This window comes from Crocuta crocuta, unplaced genomic scaffold, assembly GCF_008692635.1.
Source record: "Crocuta crocuta isolate KB4526 unplaced genomic scaffold, BGI_CrCroc_1.0 scaffold561, whole genome shotgun sequence".
Taxonomy (NCBI): domain Eukaryota; kingdom Metazoa; phylum Chordata; class Mammalia; order Carnivora; family Hyaenidae; genus Crocuta; species Crocuta crocuta.
The window spans coordinates 3,936,960-3,956,591 of NW_027530529.1; positions in this window are offsets into that span (position 1 = coordinate 3,936,960).

Below are 19,632 nucleotides of genomic sequence, written 5' to 3' on the forward strand. Positions count from 1 at the left end.
GATGTAAAGCTAAGGGTTAAGATGCATTTTTTCCTATATGGAAATATGGTTTTACTAGTATTATTTGTTGAAAAGATTAACTGTTTTCCATTGCATTACCTTGGCACTGTAAAAAATTAGTTGACCATTTATGTTTGGTCTATTTCTAGACTCTTTCTTCTTTTCCATTGGTTAAGTTATCTATCCTGAAATCAATACTACATTGTTTTGATTACTAGTGACTTAGAATATCTTGAAATTAGCTAATGCAAGCTCTCTAATGTTGTTTTTCTCCCTTAGGTATTTTTTCTTTCCATGTATATTTTAGAATAATATTGTCATCTTCTGCAAAAGTTTTCTATTGAGATTTGAATAGGAATGTGTTTTGTGATTATTAATCGACATAACATGGAAATAAAATTGAATTTTATATATTGATCTTGTTTCCTAAGATCTTGCTAATTTCACTCATCATTTAAAATAGATTTCTTTAAGGATGACTCCGTTAACTCTCTGATGCTTGGTTTCAGCTCAGGTCATGGCCTCACACACAGCTCCTGAGCTCAAACCCTGCATTGGGCTTCATACTGACAGTGGAGAGTCTGCTTGGGATTCTTTATCTTTGTACCTCTCCCATGCACGCGCACATGTGCATTCTCTATCTCTCAAAATAAATAAACTTAAATAAAATAAAGTAGATTTCTTTGTATATTAGTTAGGATTTTCTATGTAAATGCTCATGTTATCTGAAAATAAACAGTATTTTATTTCTTCCTTACCAATTTACAAATATCTATGCTTTTTGTTTTAATTTTATTGCACTGATTAGAAACTCCAGTACAAAGGCAAATAGAAATGGTCATTCTTTGTTCCTGATTTTAAGGGAAATCATTCACACTTTGAGTAAGTATGGTGTTAGATGTAGACTTTTCACAGAGGTTCTTTATCATATTGAGACAGTTTTTATAATGAATAGCCATTGAATATTATTAAATAATTTTCTATATCTATTAAAATAATCACATTTCTCTTTTTTTATCTTGTTATGAACTGCAATGATTGATTTTCAAAATTTAAACCAAAATTGCATTCATGAGATAAACTCCACTTAATCAGTATATATTATTCCATATTTTTATGTTGCTAAACTTAATTTGGTAATATTTTGTTAAAGATTATTATATCTACATTAATGAGTGCTTTGGTATGCAGTTTTACTTTTATACACTGTGTTGTCTAATTTTGGTGTTAAGGTACTGTTCATTTCATTAAATCAAGTGGCAAGTGTTCCTTCTAGCTTTTACAAGAGAATTGGTAGTATTGGTATTTCTTCTTTCTGAAATGTATGCTAGAATACACTGACACAGCCATGCTTTTAATAAGTGATTCAGCTTTGTAAATATTTCTCCTGAAGTCAATTTTGGTAATTTGCATTTTTTAAAGAATTTGTCTTTTTTTCTATGTAGTAAGATTTTTTTTGCCATGAAGCTATTAACAATGTATTTTTAAAATCCTTTCAATGTCTCCATAATTTATAGTGATGTCCTCTCTTTTCTTGATATTGATCATTGTGTTTTCTCTTTTTGTCTTGATTAGTCCAGCTAGAGGATTAAAAATTTTATTCATTTTTTCAAAAATCCAATGTTTGGCTTCTTTGAATTTCTCCATTGTTGTTTTCTACCGTATTTAATTTTTATTTCTTATTGTTATCATTTGCTTTCCTCTGCTGAATTTGGGTTTAAGTTACCTCTTTTCATTTGTTTGCCTTTTTTTTTCTTTAATTTCCTTTTGTTTCTTAAGTATATGCTTGAATTAAAAAAATATAAGCCAAATTTTAAATTTCTTTCTTAGTATTTTAACTGTCTCTCACTGAATTTGAATATATTGTGTGTGTGTGTTTTCCATTGTCGTTTAGTTAGAAAAATTTCCATTGGTCTTTATGACTTCTTCTTTGACCCATGCATTATTTATACATATTTTGTATATTTCCAAATATTTGGGGTTATTTATTCATAACTTAATTTAGCCATAACCAAAGAAAAATCTGTATCATTTAAATTCTCTCACATACATTTTAAACATTTCATGACTGGGGCACCTGGGTGGCTCAGTTGGTTAAGCGGTTAAGCTTCCGACTTCGGCTCAGGTCATGATCTCACGGTTCGTGGGTTCAAGCCCCATATCAGGCTCTGTGCTGGAAGTTAGCTCAGAGCCTGGAGCCCGTTTCAGACTCTGTCCCCCTCTCTCTCTGACCCACCCCTGCTCATGCTGTCTCTCTCTCACTCAGAAATAAAAGATAAAAATTAAAAAAAAAAAATCATGACCCAGCAGATGGCTTATTTTGATACATATTCTGTGTTTACTTTTAAAATAATGTGTGATTCTTTTGTTGCTGAGTACCATGTTCAATGAAAGATAATGAAGTTGAATTTGTTGGTAGTATTCATCGAATTTTCTCTATATTTATTTTTTGTCTGTTTTTCTCAATTACTGTGAAAGGAGTGTAGATTTTTCTAACTATAAATAGGGATTTATCTATTTCAGTTTCCAGTTCTGTCAGGTGTTTATTCTTTGTATTCTGAATTTTGTTTTTAGGGACATACATATTTAGAAATGCTAGGGACTTTTAATGCCTCACCTTTTCTATTATGAAAAATCTCTTTTTATCCCACAACATTTCTTCTAAAATCCTCTTTTTTGATGTTAAATAGACATTCTATCAGCTCCAGGTTTCTCATTCTTTGTGTTTGCATGTTATACGTCTTCCCATGCATTAACTTGATTTTGATGAGGCTTATTATTTTAATTACAAAATGTTTAAATCCATTATTATTTAATTGTCTTTCACCCATGCTCCATTATACTTAACTATTACTCTCTTTCTTCTTCAACTCTATTGAAGTATAAAATACAATGTATACAAATATCAAATCATCACACTGTACATTCAGTAACTTTAATCTGTGTATTTATAATTAAATTTCTTTTAACAGGTATTTAATATGCCCCTGCTTTTCATTTCAGTTCTGACAGTCCCTGTCTTTTAATTAGTGTGTTTAGACCACTGACATGCAAAATAATTATTTATAGGATTGGATTTAAATCAGTTATCTTCGTAATTGATTTCTATACATCCCATCTGTTCTTTGCTCCTATTCCTTTCCATTTGCTTGTATTCTTTTGGATTGACATATATATATTTCCCATTAGATTTAATTTCCATGACTGGCTTATTAGGTGGAACTCATTGTTATTATTTTAAATGGTTGCTTTAAAGTTTGCAATATGTATCTTTATTTTTCATTGTCTGTCTTTAAATAATATTATACTAGCTCATGTATAAAGTAAGGTCCTTAAAATATTAGACTTCCAATCTTCATTCTCCATCTTGTGTACCTCTGTCATATTTTATTTACCAATTTATATATTTTCTTTTTATTCTCCCTTCCTTTGTGCATTTCCTAGCTTCTACTTGAGATCACTTTGCTCTGGCTAAAAACTTTCTTTAACATTGCTTTTGGTCTTGGTGATAAATTCTCACAACCTTTCTTTTAAAAAAAAATCTTTATTCTGCTTTAATTTTTAGAGTTCTCTCTTTATATATAATTCTGTTAGTTTTATATTCTTTAATCATTATAAATATGTCCCATTGCATACTTTCAGAAAATGTCAGAATTAATTATTTTCCTATGTTCATTATGTATATATTTTCCACACCTCTGTTAGGTTTGTTTGTTTCTTTTCCTTTAAAAAAAAAAAACAAAAAAAAACAACTTCTTTATAGTTTTTATTTATTTTTGAGACAGAGAGAGACAGAGCATAAGCAGGGGAGGGGCAGAGAGAGGGAGACACAGAATCTGAAACAGGCTCCAGGCTCTGAGCTGCCCGTACAGATCCCAATGCAGGGCTCGAACCCAGGAACCACGAGATCATGACCTGAGCCGAAGTCGGACCCTTAATGGACTGAGCCACTCAGGCGCTCCTGCTTGTTTGTTTTCCTTATCATTGACTTTCAGTAAATTGACTATTAAATGACTTGGTCAGTCATCTTTAGAATTATCCTACTTTAGAATTATCCTACTATCTTTAGAATTATCCTACGTTAGCTTTTGTACCCGTAGGTTAATAGTTTTCTTCAAATTTGTAAAATATTTCAGCCATAGTTTCTTAAAGTAGTTACTCAGCCCCACAGCTCTCACTTTTCTTCTGACCTCCAATATTAGGGTACTTGATTTCAGACTAATGAGGATCAGATTTTTTTCAGTCATTTTTTTTTTAATATGGGCTTAAATTTGAATAGCTTCCATTGCTATGCCTTCAAGCTCATTCATTTTTCTTCTATAATGTTTAATTTTATATAAATTCTAGCAGTGATTTTCTACTTTTTCTTAGCTTCCACTTTTNNCATATCTTTTATTTTCTTATTACATACACTTTTCTTTTACTTCCTGTGTGTGTGTGTGTGTGTGTATATATATATATATATATATTTTTTTTTTTTAATTTCTAGGAGAGAGAGAGACAGCGTGAGCAGGGGAGGGTCAGAGAGAGAGGGAGACACAGACTCCGAAATAGGCTCCAGGCTCTGAGCTGGTAGTCAGCACAGAGCCCGACGCAGGGCCCAAACCCATGAACCGCGAGATCATGACCCAAGCGAAATTCCGACACTTAACCGACTAAGCCACCCAGGTGCCCCTCCTGTGCATAATTCTAAATAGCTATTTTAACATTATTTTGTATTAACCATCATCTATGTCTTCTCTGAATCTTTTTTAGAGACTGATTTTTTCTACTGATTATAGATTGCATTTTCCTGTTTCTTTACATGTCTGGTAATTCTTCAATGAATGTTAGACATTTTCACATGCTTAGTTTTGTTGTCTTTTTAAAAAAAATAATGCTATACTTCATTCTGATATGAGGTAACTTGTGAATCAGCTTAATTTTTTTAGGCTTGTTATGATAGGTTTACAGAAGCCTTTAATCAATGGCTAGTTTAGCACTACTATTAGGATATGACTTTTTAGTATATCTACTGAATCTTCGAGGGATTTAACAATTTCTTCTGTTTGTAGAATAAGAATACCTGCCAGCCATGTTCAGTTTACAACTTCATGGTTGTTCTTTGCCATTCTCATGGAGTTTCACCCTATGTAAGTTACTAATAAGTTACTAACATTACTATGTGTATGTGTGTATACACATATTATATAGTTACTAATAAGTTACTAACATTACTATGTGTGTGTTTATACACATACACATATACATATATATACAGTTCATGGGATCAAGCCCAGGTTGGGCTCTGTGCTGTCAGCTCAGAGCCTGGAGCCTGCTTTGGATTCTGTGTCTCACTCTTTTCCCCTCCCCTGCTTGCACTAGGTTTCTCTCTCTCAAAACTAAATACACATTAAAAAAATTGAAAAGGAAAAAGAAAATGCCTCAGGAAGAATACCAAGGAAATGGTAGGGCTTACTTTTTCTATTTTTTTTCTCTCTGTGATCAATGAACATATGTATTGATTATGTCTGAAAACATTTGTTTGTTTGTTTGTTTAAGAAAAATATATTTGGTCTACTTTTCTATTTATTAACTGTAGGAGAATAAATCTCATCCCAGGTACTCCATAACTTCCAAAAACAGAAATTAAAAGAAGTTGACTTTTGAGTAAAAATATGGAGGAATTGAAAGAGCATAACTATGCAAAAAACTGGAGAAAGATTTATAGTAATAGTAACCACTGCAATGGATCGAAGGCATCTCTGTGTATGGTCAGTGTAAGAAACAATGAGAAAGTCAATGTGGATGGTGTAGAAAAAGTGAGAGAGGAGAACAGCAAGAGTTGAGATCAGAGACTGACTTGGGGCCAAATCCTGGAGAAAATTATAGTTCACAGTAAGGACATTGGCTTTTACCTTGAATGATATGAGAGAACTTTGGAAACTTTTGTTTGTTTGTATTTCATTTGGTTGGTTTGACAGAGGACTGACATGATCTGATTTTACTGTAACAAAATTATTTTGAAGGAGGGGAAGGGCAAATCAGGGATACAAGTCAGGAGGTTACTGTAATAACCCAGGAAATATATATCCATTCCTTGACTAGAGTACTTGACTGTCATTAGTTATAAGAATGGTCACCTTTAACATGTTTAGGAGCTTTCTGTGATGTATGTGCAACACTATCCAAGTCCTTCTTGCAAACAAAACAATGAAAAATAATTTTGCTTCTGGACAGATAGTATTTATTTCCTTATTTAACTATGAAGTAAAATTAAACACTAAGCATATCTAGACAGAGTACTACATCTATAATTCTCTCATTGGCTCGTGTGTACTCTCCTTTCTCCCACTATCAAACCATGTGGCTTCAGGAGGGTACAGTTTTCTGTCAAAAATTTCCCTCCCCAGTGGTTATTTGGATCACACATATTCTTTCTAAATGTACATAATTTGTTCTTAGGACAATTTGTGTTTCCAATCCACTTACTCCTTTGAACTTGTAGAGTTAAACTATTAGTAAAGCACTGCTACTGAGATCTAGGCTCTAAGAGGGCACAACTAGGGCAGGAAAGTCTGCCACCAGTAGTGAGGCTGCAGTGAAACAGGAATGAGACAAGTGGAAATTGAAGAACAGAGGATCAAATGCCAAGGTGAACAAATATAAAAGCAATGTCCAAAAGGCCAAAGTCAGATGTTTAATTTCAAATAAGAGGTGGAGTTGAGGGGAAATCTTAAGAGAAAGAGGAAGTAGTAACTTACAAGCGATTTTAAACTGAGGTCATAGAAGTAGTTGTTAAGAATGACCTTTGGGGGGGTGCCTGGGTGGCTTAGTCGGTTAAGCGTCCGACTTTCGCTTAGGTCATGATCTCGCGGTTCATGGGTTNGGGGATATATGGATACTTGTGAGGAAGGTGTGTATGTGTGTGTGTTACTGTGTGGGTATAAACTGCCCTGGATTAAAGTGCCAGAGGAGAGCTCATATTAGAAATGAAAGAGATACAAGTACAGGCCTACTTGTTAATGCATTAATGAGTTATTTAAATAGAATACACCCCAAGGAGCAAAATCACACACCTTTCACAATATATAATGTGGCTAGATGTGCTTCCACATTTGAGTTTATACATATGTAACAGAGTACACAGAAAACAACAACAACAACAACAAACAAAAAACTTCAGTGTAAATGGGAGGTTCACTCAAGCAAATATCTAAAACAGGTTTTTTTTTTTTTTTTTTTAACAGAACCAGGGTGGGGGTGGGGGTTTGGAATCTACTCCCTGCTGTTTTTCTGATTTGTTCCTAAGCTCATTAGATGCTCAGCACTTCCTCCAGGGGATGAATCTCATCTTCAGACAATGTTAAACTCATTCTCTAGAGCAGAGGTGAAAAAGCTATTTCCCCACTGGAGTTTTCAAAGGCAAACATTTCCTGTAGGAAATCAAACAATTCTAGCTAGGACTTGATAAGGTAGCTAAGTATATTCAGTTTAGCAAGTAGTTGCCAGTGGAAACCTCTGTATACCTCCACAGGCAGTTCCAGGTCCCTCAGGGGATGACAAGGCCATTAGTTTAAGAAAGAAGGAAAGATCTCTGCAAATCATCTTGCAGGAAACTCAGGTACTGCCAAAACAGGAATGGGTAACCTCAGATGATGAAGATTAGACCCCAAATTTCTTAACCTCAGTATTAGTACATACATGAATATGTATATCTTGTCTTCTGAAACTGACATATATGATAATGTAGGTTCTGAATTCTGGCTTCCTGATTTCAACTGTTTATCTTTGTGGATTTCTTTTTCCTTTAAATTTCACTTATCTAACAAATATTATTTGAGTCCTAGTGTCTGTCTGGCAGTTTTATGGGGGTTGGCTGTACCCAACGGATAAGAAGACACAGCTCCTGCCATGTTGCCCCCTAACTGAGAACAGAGGATTGAAAATAAATCAGTCAACAAACATATCACAAACTGTGCCAAGAATGAAGTAAACAGAGATGATGAAGTTTTGGGGTGATGGTGGGGGGAGTTCTGGAGCTGATGACCAAGGAAGAATTCTTGAAGACATCTTTGGTGCAAAAAGGTGACTTTATTTAAAGCAAAGGGACAGGACCCTTGGGCAGCAAGACTTGGCCCAGGACAATGAGAAAAGACTGGTTATATGCAATGGAGTTGGGGGAGGTGAAGTCCAGGGGAAGTTTCCATTGAGACTTTATATGCTAAAGAAGACTCACAGGATACTGGAGGCCTAGCTATTGTCAAGCTAGGGTTGTTTTTCCCCTCTAGCAAAGCATTAGTATTAAGACAGTAGGGAGTTCCTGGAGAAACATTTTGTTCTGCCTGCCTCAAGCATTTGTCAATGGGCTGCAGGCTATAAGAAATTTAATTTTATCTGCCATTTCCTTCTCCCTTTGTTTCCCACATCAGAGAGATGAAAGAAAACTAGGTAAGATTCCTTTACATAAAAAGGTCAAGTACAGTGTTTGTGAGGTGCATCTACATGCTGAGATGATGCCAACATTGAAAAGCAGTGGGGAGATGTTTCACACAGGGGAGTAAGGGCAAAGGCTCTCAGGCCAGAAGCTAACAGAAAATTTGTGGCAGCATCAAGCAAGGAAGGGGAAGGCTGGCCTAAGAGGAGGGTGGACAAAGTTCAGAAAGAGATCATAGTGGTTGAGATATTATATACACGGGACAACAGCAAATAAATAGGAAGTGTAGTCAAGTATAACACTTCGTTCATTCATATGATGCTCTGGGTTGCTAAAGATCCTTTCTCTATTATTCTACTTTTATCTTTAGTCCAGCCAGTCCTTTCCTCCTCTCATTGGAATTGTACCTTTATTTTTTAAGTTTTTTGAGAGAAATCAGGGGAAGACAGAGACCGAGGGAGAGAGAATTCCAAGCAGGCTTGTCATTCTCAGCACAGAGCCTGGTGCTGGGCTAGAACTTAGGAATCATGAGATCATGGCCTGACCCAAATCAAGAATCAAATGCTTAACAAACTGAGTCACCAGGTGCCACTAGAATTGCACATTTTCTGTGACTGAGGGAGAGAGAGGGAGATAGACAGACAGACAGACAAAGAGAAGGAAAAAAATTCTACTTTCTACATAAATCTGGACTAGAAATACCTGTTCCAGAAATATTAACTGGAAATGTGAATAGGTAAACAATTAGAGTTGGTAAAGTTACCAACTAAATCTGTATAATTTTCTGAAAATGAAAAACAGGTTCTCTTTCTAAGACCCTCCTAATGGAATTTCTCTCCATTACCCATTACCATACTCCTCATTCTTTCTTTCCTGACCTCTCCACATTACTTGGATTGCTGTAAATAATTCTCCTTCCTGAGGTATCCTCACACTTGACTGATCATCAGAATCTTCTGGGTACCTTAAAAATAAATATTACATACATATACAAACACATATATCATTGCTGGTTCTGAGGAGCCTGAAATCAAGTCCTCTATTAAGAGCAACCTTGGGCTGCACGTAGCCCCAGTTCCAGGAAAAGCTTCAGCTGAAGCCACCCTCAGACCACCCCAGGATCAGCCAATCAAAAGAAATGTGTAACATTTCTGTGGTCTGAGTCAGGGCTGGGAACTGCAGGTAGTTACGCTGTACAAACTAGCCAATCACTCACCTCTTGCCTAAACCCCACGTAGGCCCTTTGAGCTCACGTCATAATTGGTCATTTTCAAAGGATTCTCAAAGGTCATGATCGGGTCCCGACAAAAGTAACGGACGCCTCACAGACAATGAATGGTCAAAACTGTTACTATGGGTGCTGTACAATTATGATTGGTGCTTATGTGATGATGCAATACATGCAACGTGTGCACTGTGACACCCCCGTCCCTTACCCCATAAAAACCCTGCTCGCTATTGCTCGGGGCTCGCCTTGTTGCCACTGCACCAGTAGATGGGTGAGCCCCTGCTTGAGCTTGTAATAAAGACCCTTATGTACTTGCATTGGTGTCGGCTCCTTGGAGGTCTCTGGGGACGCACGATTCGGGCACAACAGTTCCTCTTAGAAATTCTAATTCCTGGGTTGAGTCTCAATAATCAGTACATTACCTCTAGCCCTGTTTTTCTGAGGCAGATTCAAGGGACATTCACTGTCCTTACTGGTTCCTCTGCCTCCCATCTGTTCCTTCACAGTCCCCCCTCCACTATAGCAGACCAGCTCATAAAGTCTAAAACTAACCATGTTACTCCATCATTCAAAAGTTTTATTTAATTCCATACAGACTTAAAACCATTTGAGATGGCTACCTGCAAAACTCTGTGGATTTATGACAGTCATCATCATCATCACAGTTATTTATTTTAATGGTAAAGTCTAAGAGGAAGCCTAACAGGCAGGTATGTATATTTAAAAAAATAAAACAAACAAACAAACAAAAAAAAAAACTTGCTTCTTTGGTAAAATAGAAAGCACAGCAGCTAATGATAGTAGACTGAACAGTGATTAGGTCATATGAAAGTCACAAAGAAGGGAATTATCTAGAAAGAATATCTGTTAATCAGAATCTGCATCTGTGTTCATGAAAAATATATTGGCCTCAGAGTGCAATTTCTGATAATTACACACTACTTAGGTAGATAAGGGTACTTTATACATTTTTATTATACAAATAATATTTGAATAAATCTTCATTATTAAAGTACAACAACATAAAAGTATATAGAGTCAAGAATGAAGGACTACCTTAGAACTTTGCCAATTATTTTATTCTTCTTAGAAGAAATAAAAATTAGTAGTTTGGTTTACTCTCTCCAGATTTTTAAAAATATATGTGAGTCAGCATATATAATACAAAGATAGAGCTTTGGCTTTCTGGGAACTGTTTTTTTTTTCTTTTCAAACTTTTTACATATAGGCGATCATCTTATCTTGCTGTTTTATTTTTCCAGTTAATATTGCAATGTGTGTGTTTCCTTCCTAACTCTTTTTGGCTTTTGTATAATATTTCATAATATGAAATACCAAAAACTATTTACCTACTCTTTTACTGATTAGACATTAAGGTTGTTTCTAGTTACTTGGGATTACCAACCAACAATACTGTAGTAAAACTCCTTTCCTGACCTTTCCTGACCCTATACTGACATTTAAAAAATATTTAAATTTTTTCCATAGCTCTAGTCATGCCCTCTTTGCTAGTCCTAATATTATATATTTGAATTTTCTCTGACACACTTTCTCTCTTCCTCCCTCTCTCTCCCTTTCTTCCAATAATTAAATCTATCAGACACTCTATTTTATCATTTATTTTGAAACACCTGTTAAAAATTACTTTATTATTCAAATCTACTTGCTTCTATTTTTTTATGTTTAATATATTCTGATACTTTGTGATTGGCGCTTAGATCTGCTTTATTCTTTTTGCTTTCCAGTAATTTAAGTCTATGTATTTTTATTTGATTATCATCCGAAGTACATGTAGTAAGTTCATTGCTATCCATTTCTAAGGAATTGATCATTTCAGGGTTGGCTTTCTTTTAATTTTTTACCAAATAATTATGAAGGGCTTGAAAAGAAAAATTAAAACTGCATTGATTTTCTGAGCATTTTGTTGTTGATTTCTAATATTATAAGCCAAAAAATTCTTACATTAAATAAAATGGCCCTATAGGCAGAGATTCCCAATTTGTGATTTCACCTTCAAAAACACAAACAAAGAAAGAAGCTGCACTGATGATAAAGAAATTTACTTGACTAAAGCCTCACTAATCTTGGAGCACACTAATAGACCGGATTTTCACCTTGAGAACAGTTTTCCATACCAGATTACAAACAGCTTCCAAATTCTTTTGTTGGTAGAGCAATAGATGGGAAATTAACCTAAGATCTGGGCAGGATGATGGAAGTGTAAGTGTACATTTGTGGAATATAATATATTTGAGGATACTGTATCATTCTTTTAGCAAACACTTATTGAGAGCCTACAATGTGCAAGGTGTGTTACACTTGGGGCATATTAGTGAAAATAGAAAGATAATCCCTGCCCATGTAGAGCTGACGTTTTATTAAGGAAATCAGATAATAAATATCAGACAGAATTCCTAAGTTATAAGATATTTTTGAAATTGATAAGTACTTGTATAAAAATTTTTAAAAAATGTGTAAGAAGAATTGGTATTCTTAGCTATCATTTTAATTTTTTTAATCTTTATTTATTTTTGAGAGAGAGAGACAGAGTGTGAGCAGGGAAAGAGTCAGAGAGAGGAAGACACAGAATCCAAAGCAGGATACAGCCTCTGAGCTGTCAGAACAGAGCCCAACACTGGGCTTGAACCCATGAACTGTGAAATTATAAGTTGAGCCAAAGGTGGATGCTCAACCAACTGAGCCACCCAGGTGCCCCTTAACTATAATTTTAAAATAAGGCAGTCAGAGTGGCATTAAGAATTGAGGAGGCAGGTATCTGGAGAAAGAGAATCTAGAGCAGAAGGTAAAGAACTTCCAAAGACCCTGTGGTAAAGAGCATTTAGGGGGCTGGAGAGCAAACTAGAGGGCTTAGAAAATGGAGCAAGGCAGGAAGTTGTGGAAGGTGAGATCAGAATTTAAAGGGGGGTGATAAGGTCATGGTTAGCCAGTACAGATAACAAGGATTTGTGATCCATAAATGTTTTGAGATCTAAAATGTTTCCTGAAGGTATTTTGTACCAAGCCTTCTTCCTTTGGATTTAAATTGTAAAATTTCTTCCTCTTTAATTAATAATTCAAGAAAGTTGATGCTTTGTCCCAGTCCTTCACTGCAGCCTAGGTTTTGCTCCCTTCTCTTGAGCACTTCGGAAATACAAAAATATCAAGTCCTAAGGCTATACAAACTCAGGTCTACAGTTGTACCAAAAATGCCCAGGTATTTAAAGAATGGATCAGTTTTGACCATCAATGCTGCCCAGGACTCTGGGTACCATTTTGACTTCTTCTTTCTTTGTCTCCCCATCTTCTCCTGCCATGTCATCATCTGAAAGTGTCATATTTTGAAGCAGTGTCAGACATCAATCTCACCTTTTAATTAAGCATGGACAATGGCTATTCCTGGCAGTCCTACTGCAGACAAGTATTGATTTACTTGTCAGTTCACCATTTGTACAATGTACCAGATGGACAGTCACACAAACTTGAGTCTTTTTTTCTGAACTTTCTAAACTTTCTGCTATAAATGCTATCTAGCTGAAGCCTCAGCAAATCCTTCTACCTTTCCTTAACCCAGAACACATATAATCCATGCTCGATGAAACAAGGTATTCACAAGTATAAAAATTTTAAAAATAAATAAATAAAACATAGATTACATACCAAGGCCTGTGTAGACCAGAGATAGACAGCCTCATGATGTAAGAAATTATAATTGTTTTCTTCACCACATCAAAGCACTTCCACAGTAATTGATTAAATATTTGTGGAATAAATGGATAAATGGAATGTAGATATATTTTTGTAGTAAGATAAGTGGCTAAGTATTGTTTCCTACTTATTAATTCTATGTTTTTGACCACTGTACATAACTTCTCTACAGCTCAGTCTTCATCTATAAAATGGTCTAACAGTGTTCACTTATTGTCTTATTATGCTAACAAAGTAATTCAGTGCAAGTAAAAATCAGCTGGCACATCATCAGCTCTTACATTTTATTTTTATCATTTCTCATGCTCTACCACAGTTTCCTTGAACACATACTCATCTATGATTGTCTTCTCACACAACTATGTGTTTGAAATATTTTACTAAATGCCTCAGATATATCTGTTGCCATCTTGCTTACTGTGCAAAGCCTGACTCCTGTGATTAGCCTCTCTGGTAACCCATCTTCTGATTATGCCTAGAACTTCCTTTGCTGCTTCTCGTCTCCTAGTGCCTTCTGAAAATGAAAATCTGGAGGGCAAGGGATTCCAGCAGGACCTGTCATCAGGACCTCTTCAGTCAATAAATAAAAATGACAAATGTGGTCAGACTATCGGGATTATTGTATGTTGCACATTTGATATCACACTCTTTCTTATCCATAAACAGACTTCCATGGATTAGCTGAGAAACTAGGATATCTACAACACGAAAGAGAGTTCTATAACCTGAACAGGGCAAGTTATTTCAACTCACTATTACAGAAATTACTCTCCTTTAAAGCGATGCAAAACGTGTACCTAACCTATAGAGTTTGAGGACTGTATACATATAATACATGTTAATACATGTAAGCTACATTGAACCATTCCTGGTCCATAGTGAACAGCTGTGTATGGTTATGTGTGGTCATTATTTTCTTTATTTTCCATTATCTTCACACTGGGGAGAGCCTACTATTTTTTGTAAGAATATATATTCACTATATCCTCATCATTGACATCAAAGTGATCTTAACTTGTGGTTCTCCGTAAATAGAAATTATCAGTATTTGGTAAAGATGAAGAAATCAGGAAATATTTATTAAACAGGTGAACACCAGGCCTAACATTATCTGGCTTCCTACCCATTTTCTGTCCCCATTTCTTGCCTTTCATCATATGTGCCCTTTTCTCAGACATGGTATTTTCTCAAGAAAAATACCATCCATTTTGTTCATCTGTTCATTGCCTAACTGCACTCCAAAATGTAACTCAAAGCACTTTCATGAGCAAGCCTCTCTTGACCAACAGTATTTACCCAGATTCTAAGGGGGGTTATACGGTTCAGAGCTCAGGCTCTGGCATTAAGACACTGGCCCTGGCTCTTCTATGCCAATGTGCAATGGTGTAAGTTACTTAACACCTCCAGGTCTTAGAGCTCAGTTCCTCCATATATGAAATGTACTTACTTCAGAAAGTTGGTATGAAGGTCTAGTGAGAAAATGAATCTAATGCCCCAATGCAGTGTTTGCATAGATAAAAGATTTTTATAAATACTGGTCACTGTAGTCATTTCTACTATTTGACTCACTTCTTAATTTTCATAGCATTTTCTACCTTGCACTGTAATCATCAATATACACATCCATCTCTAACCTTGTCAGACACTTAGGAACCATTTATTCAATGGAGAAATGATAAATGTGCCCCAGGGGGCAGAGTCTGTCCCAGTTCTGCAAACTTAGGTTTGTGATACCAAGCACAGGTAACTTTAAGTAGGGCTTACAGATTTGACAAATAAATATACACAGCACAAAGATAAATTTGAACTTCAGTTAAAAAGAAATGAACTAGTTTTAGTAAAATTATATTCCATGTAATATTTGGGATATACTAGAAATTTATTTATTGTTTATCTGAAATTCAAGTGTAACTGAGTGTCCTACATTTTATCTGTCAACTCAACCCTGAAGCCTCTCTCAAATCCAAAATCTCTGTCTTCTCACACCAAGACTGTGAATGGGGACCTAAGACCATCTATGGGACACCCCATCAAGGTCATGATGAACATAAATTGGATATAATCCTGTATTATTCATCTATTTGATCTAGCTATACGTAAAACTCATTTTGAAGTGGCCACTGCTATTAAATTGGCTTTCAGGGTGCTGGGTGGCTCAGTCAGTTAAGCATCCGACTCTTCTTTTCAGCTCAGGTCATGATCACACAGTTTCTGAGTTTGAGTCCTGCATCAAGCCCTGTACTGACAGTGTGAAGTCTGCTTGGGATTCTCTATTTCTTACTGTCTCTCTCTGCCCCTCTTCTACTCACATAATCTCTCTTTCTCAAAATAAATAAATTAATTAAAAAATAAAAATAATTAGTTTTCATTCTTCAGAATATGCTGAGATGGACCATGGTGTTCTTTTCCATTAAAGTAGTTATAAAGAGTTGTGTAAAAGTTTTCAAAACTACAGAAGCAACAGTATACTGGCCAAAGGCAATGGTATCTCAGGTCTTCATCTGCCCTTTTTTATTTGATCAATTCCAGGGAAGAAGCAGAGCCTGTGGGCTGGTCCTGTTTATCCCAAGTCATTTTATCTAGGAGGTTAATCAGCTGCTAGGTTTATGGTTTAATATCCCTGGCATCAGTGACAATTTTTCAAATATAATTTAGTACTTGGACATTTCCAATTTGTAAATAGCCACCATGGATTATTGCTACATGCAACACATATGCTCCATATATGTCTTGTGCAATGATTTATCCTTAACTCTTAGCAAAATTCTCAGCCCAGAGTTGCAGATCAATATACAGTTGGTGAATAAACAAGTGGTTAAGATCTCGGGCTCTAGAGACAGACAAACCAGATTCAAATTCTGATTCTGTCATGTATTACATAGCTTTGTGATCTTGTAAAGTCCCTTATTCTCCCAAGACGTAATTTCCTTGTCTATAAAATGGGGATAAAAATAGTTGCTTGGACATAGTTATGCTTTGAAAAATAAATGAAACCTTGCATGTAAGCTGCTTAGCAGAGGGCCTAACCAAGCAGCAAGTGCTTTAAAATGTTAGTTAATATCACGTTACTTTTTTAATGCTACTGTAGGCAAAGCTTCTATAAAATACCACCACTGCTACATGAGAACCTAACCTTGAGTTAATTCTCTAGCATTGCTCCCCTGAAAAACCTGAAAAAACTAAGAAAGTTAACATGTTTCTAAACAACATAGCTAATGTAAAAGCTGTCCTTGAGTGGTAAACTACATTTGGACCGGAAAGAAGTACATCTAAACTATCTATACATGATGACTACATCATGCTTTGGGATTCTCTCAGTGTTGTGTAACAGGTATATTGTAATGAATATGTCCCGTGTGGTGATTCTGGAAATTATGTCTATAGAATGTTAGAGAGATATTGGCCCTTCTAAGCAGGACAGCCTTATATACACCAGACTGTCTTCTTGCAACTAAAGATGTCATAAGGAAAGAAGATACCTTCTGGAGGACAGTGGTTACTGCTACTGGGACAGTCACAAAGAGGAAGTGTTGACACTGTCCTGATAGCAAGCTGTAGCTCCTCCTCTATCATCTTCTTAGTAGACTCCCAGGGTGGCCTACCATAGTCTCAAGGGTCTAAAGCTCATGTAGGGGCGCCTGAGTGGCTCAGTTGGTTAAGCGTCCGACTTCAGCTCAGGTCATGATCTCACGGTTCGTGGGTTTGAGCCCTGCATCAGGCTCTGTGCTGACAGCTCAGAGCCTGGAGCCTGCTTCAGATTCTGTGCCTCCCCCTCTCTCTGACCTTCCCCTGCTCTCTCTCTCTCTCTCTCTCAGAAATAAATAAAAATAAATAAATAAATAAAGCTCATGTAAGCCTGAGAAGATGCCTGGTGGGTGTTTTAGCCCTGTCCAGTAGCAGGTACATCTGTTTTTGTATCCTCAAATTGCTCAAGGATCTTGGAATCTTAAGACTCGAAGCAGTCTTACATGCCATTACCTTTGACAATTTTTCTAGTGCGGAAAGCTTTCTGCAATATTTTCAACAAATGGTCGCCTGATGTTTTCCAAAATATCAGCCACAGGAAACAGATTTTTCCCTTAGAAGTTCAATGTATTGCCAGCCAGTCTTCATTATAAAAGGCTTTGTTCTGGACAGAAATCTGCCTATCTAAAATATTCTAACCATTAGTTGTATCTCTATTCATCTTGAGACCTACACAGAATGTTTAGATTCTTCTCCATGACTAATCCTCACATATTTTCAGACATCAATTTTATTTTTCACTAACCTCTTATTTTTTTCAATAAAAGTATGATCAGTTTCCCCAGTTTTCCCCCTGTACATTTGCTATCTATGTGCCCTGCCTCTTATATTAAGCTATCACATTAATATTTCAGTGTTGTTTCTAGAGCAGGTAGTACTATTTCTAACTGAGAGCAAAGGTGTACTTCTTGAAATAGGGTTCATTTATTTTATATTTGAGGAATAATAAAGAATTAATCATTTTATAACTTTGGAAAGGCAAAAATATAGAGAAGACAGCTAAAACACTAAAAAACATTATAAAATACATATGTGTATATAAAAGATAGTAAATAAAAGATATCAGCAATATAATGCTGTGCTTGAATTCATGACTCAGAGTAATAATAGTACTATAAACTGTTAGGCATGGAAATTTGAAAAGTTATTCATTTTCTGTAGGCCTCACTTGACTCATTTGTAAAACAGGGATAATAATGGTATAGAGCCCATTAGTCCATTAAGAATACAAAAAATAATCCACACAAAATATTCCATGTACACCTAGATGAGAGGAAACAGGATAAAATCCAATATTGCATGCTGGTAAAGGTCACAAACTCTGAACTTCAATTTATTTTCTACTGTTTACTAACTGTGAAATCTTGGACAGCTTACTTAACTTCCTTCCAATCTGTTTTCTTAGATGAAAAATGAAGATTGTTGTAGATTATACTTTATAAAGAAGGGCACAAAAATATTTCCAGGTTGACATCTCAACACTTGCCAATTCCTTCACCAAGAGGTGGCATCTCTACCCTTTCCTTACAACCTGAGTATGTCTTTGTGACTGCCTGAATGATCAGAATGGGCAAAGTAATGCAATTTGACTTTCAAGGCTAGGTCATACAAGTTGATACAGCTTCGTGTGTGTGTGTGTGTGTGTGTGTGTGTGTGTGTCTCCCTCGACTCTGCTTTTGGGTTAAAGCTTCTGCTTTAAACAGTTGTCTCTGTTCGAGTTTCCAGCTCTTTACATCTTCCCAACAAAGGCCATATGTGTCAGCAAGCTCTCAGATCATTCCAGCCCCATAATCTGATTGCAATCATGTGGAAGACCCTAAATGAGAACATAATGCAAGGTTACTTAACTTCCAGAATCATAAGAGATGATGACAAAACTATTGTTGTTCGTTTAAGTCACCACTTTTTGGGATGATTGGCTAGGCAATAATAGTTAACTAATACAAAGGTTGAACACTATTTGACTTATAAGTTTCATGAGGATTAAATGAGATGACCTATATAAACTATTCAACATAAAGAAGTGGTTCTCAAACTTAAATGTCCAATATTGTCAATGGAGGCTTATTACAACATGGATTTCAGGGCACCTGGTGGCTCAGTTGGTTAAGTGTATGACTTCTGATTTCAGCTCAGATCCATGAGATTGATCCAGCCCAGCACAGAGCTCTGTGCTGCACATGAAGGCTGCTTAAATTTCTCTCTTCCTCTCCCTTCTCCATCCCTCTCCCTCTTCCCACTCCAAAAAAAAAAAAAAAAGAAAAGAAAAAAAGGATTCTAGGGCCCCTCTCCCATCTCCATGATCTTCTGATTTAGTAAGTCTAAGGTGAACCCTGAGTGCTTGCATATCTAACATGTTCTAGCCGATGCCAATGCTACTGGTCCAGGAAGCACATTTTACAAACAGCATAGAGCAACCACTCAATTTATAATTTTCTTCTTGCTACCATTTTGGTACTTACTTTTTTATCCATGAAAATTATTAAGAACCATCAGTTCCTTTGGGTACAAAGGAAATTTATACCTAGTTTCTCTCCATAACTCACACTCTAGTATATCTTTTCTAGACCTAGTGTTTATCACAATGGCTTTCATATAAGTACTTAACAACAGCTTGTTAGAGAAAATATGAACAGATCCCACATTGAAAGGAGATGGTGCAAAAAAAAAAAAAGAGCAAGGGAGAGATAAAGGAAAAGAGAGAGATAGGTTAGGGAGGGTTAAAAAGGAGAGGAGAGGAAAAAAGAGGAGAGGAGAG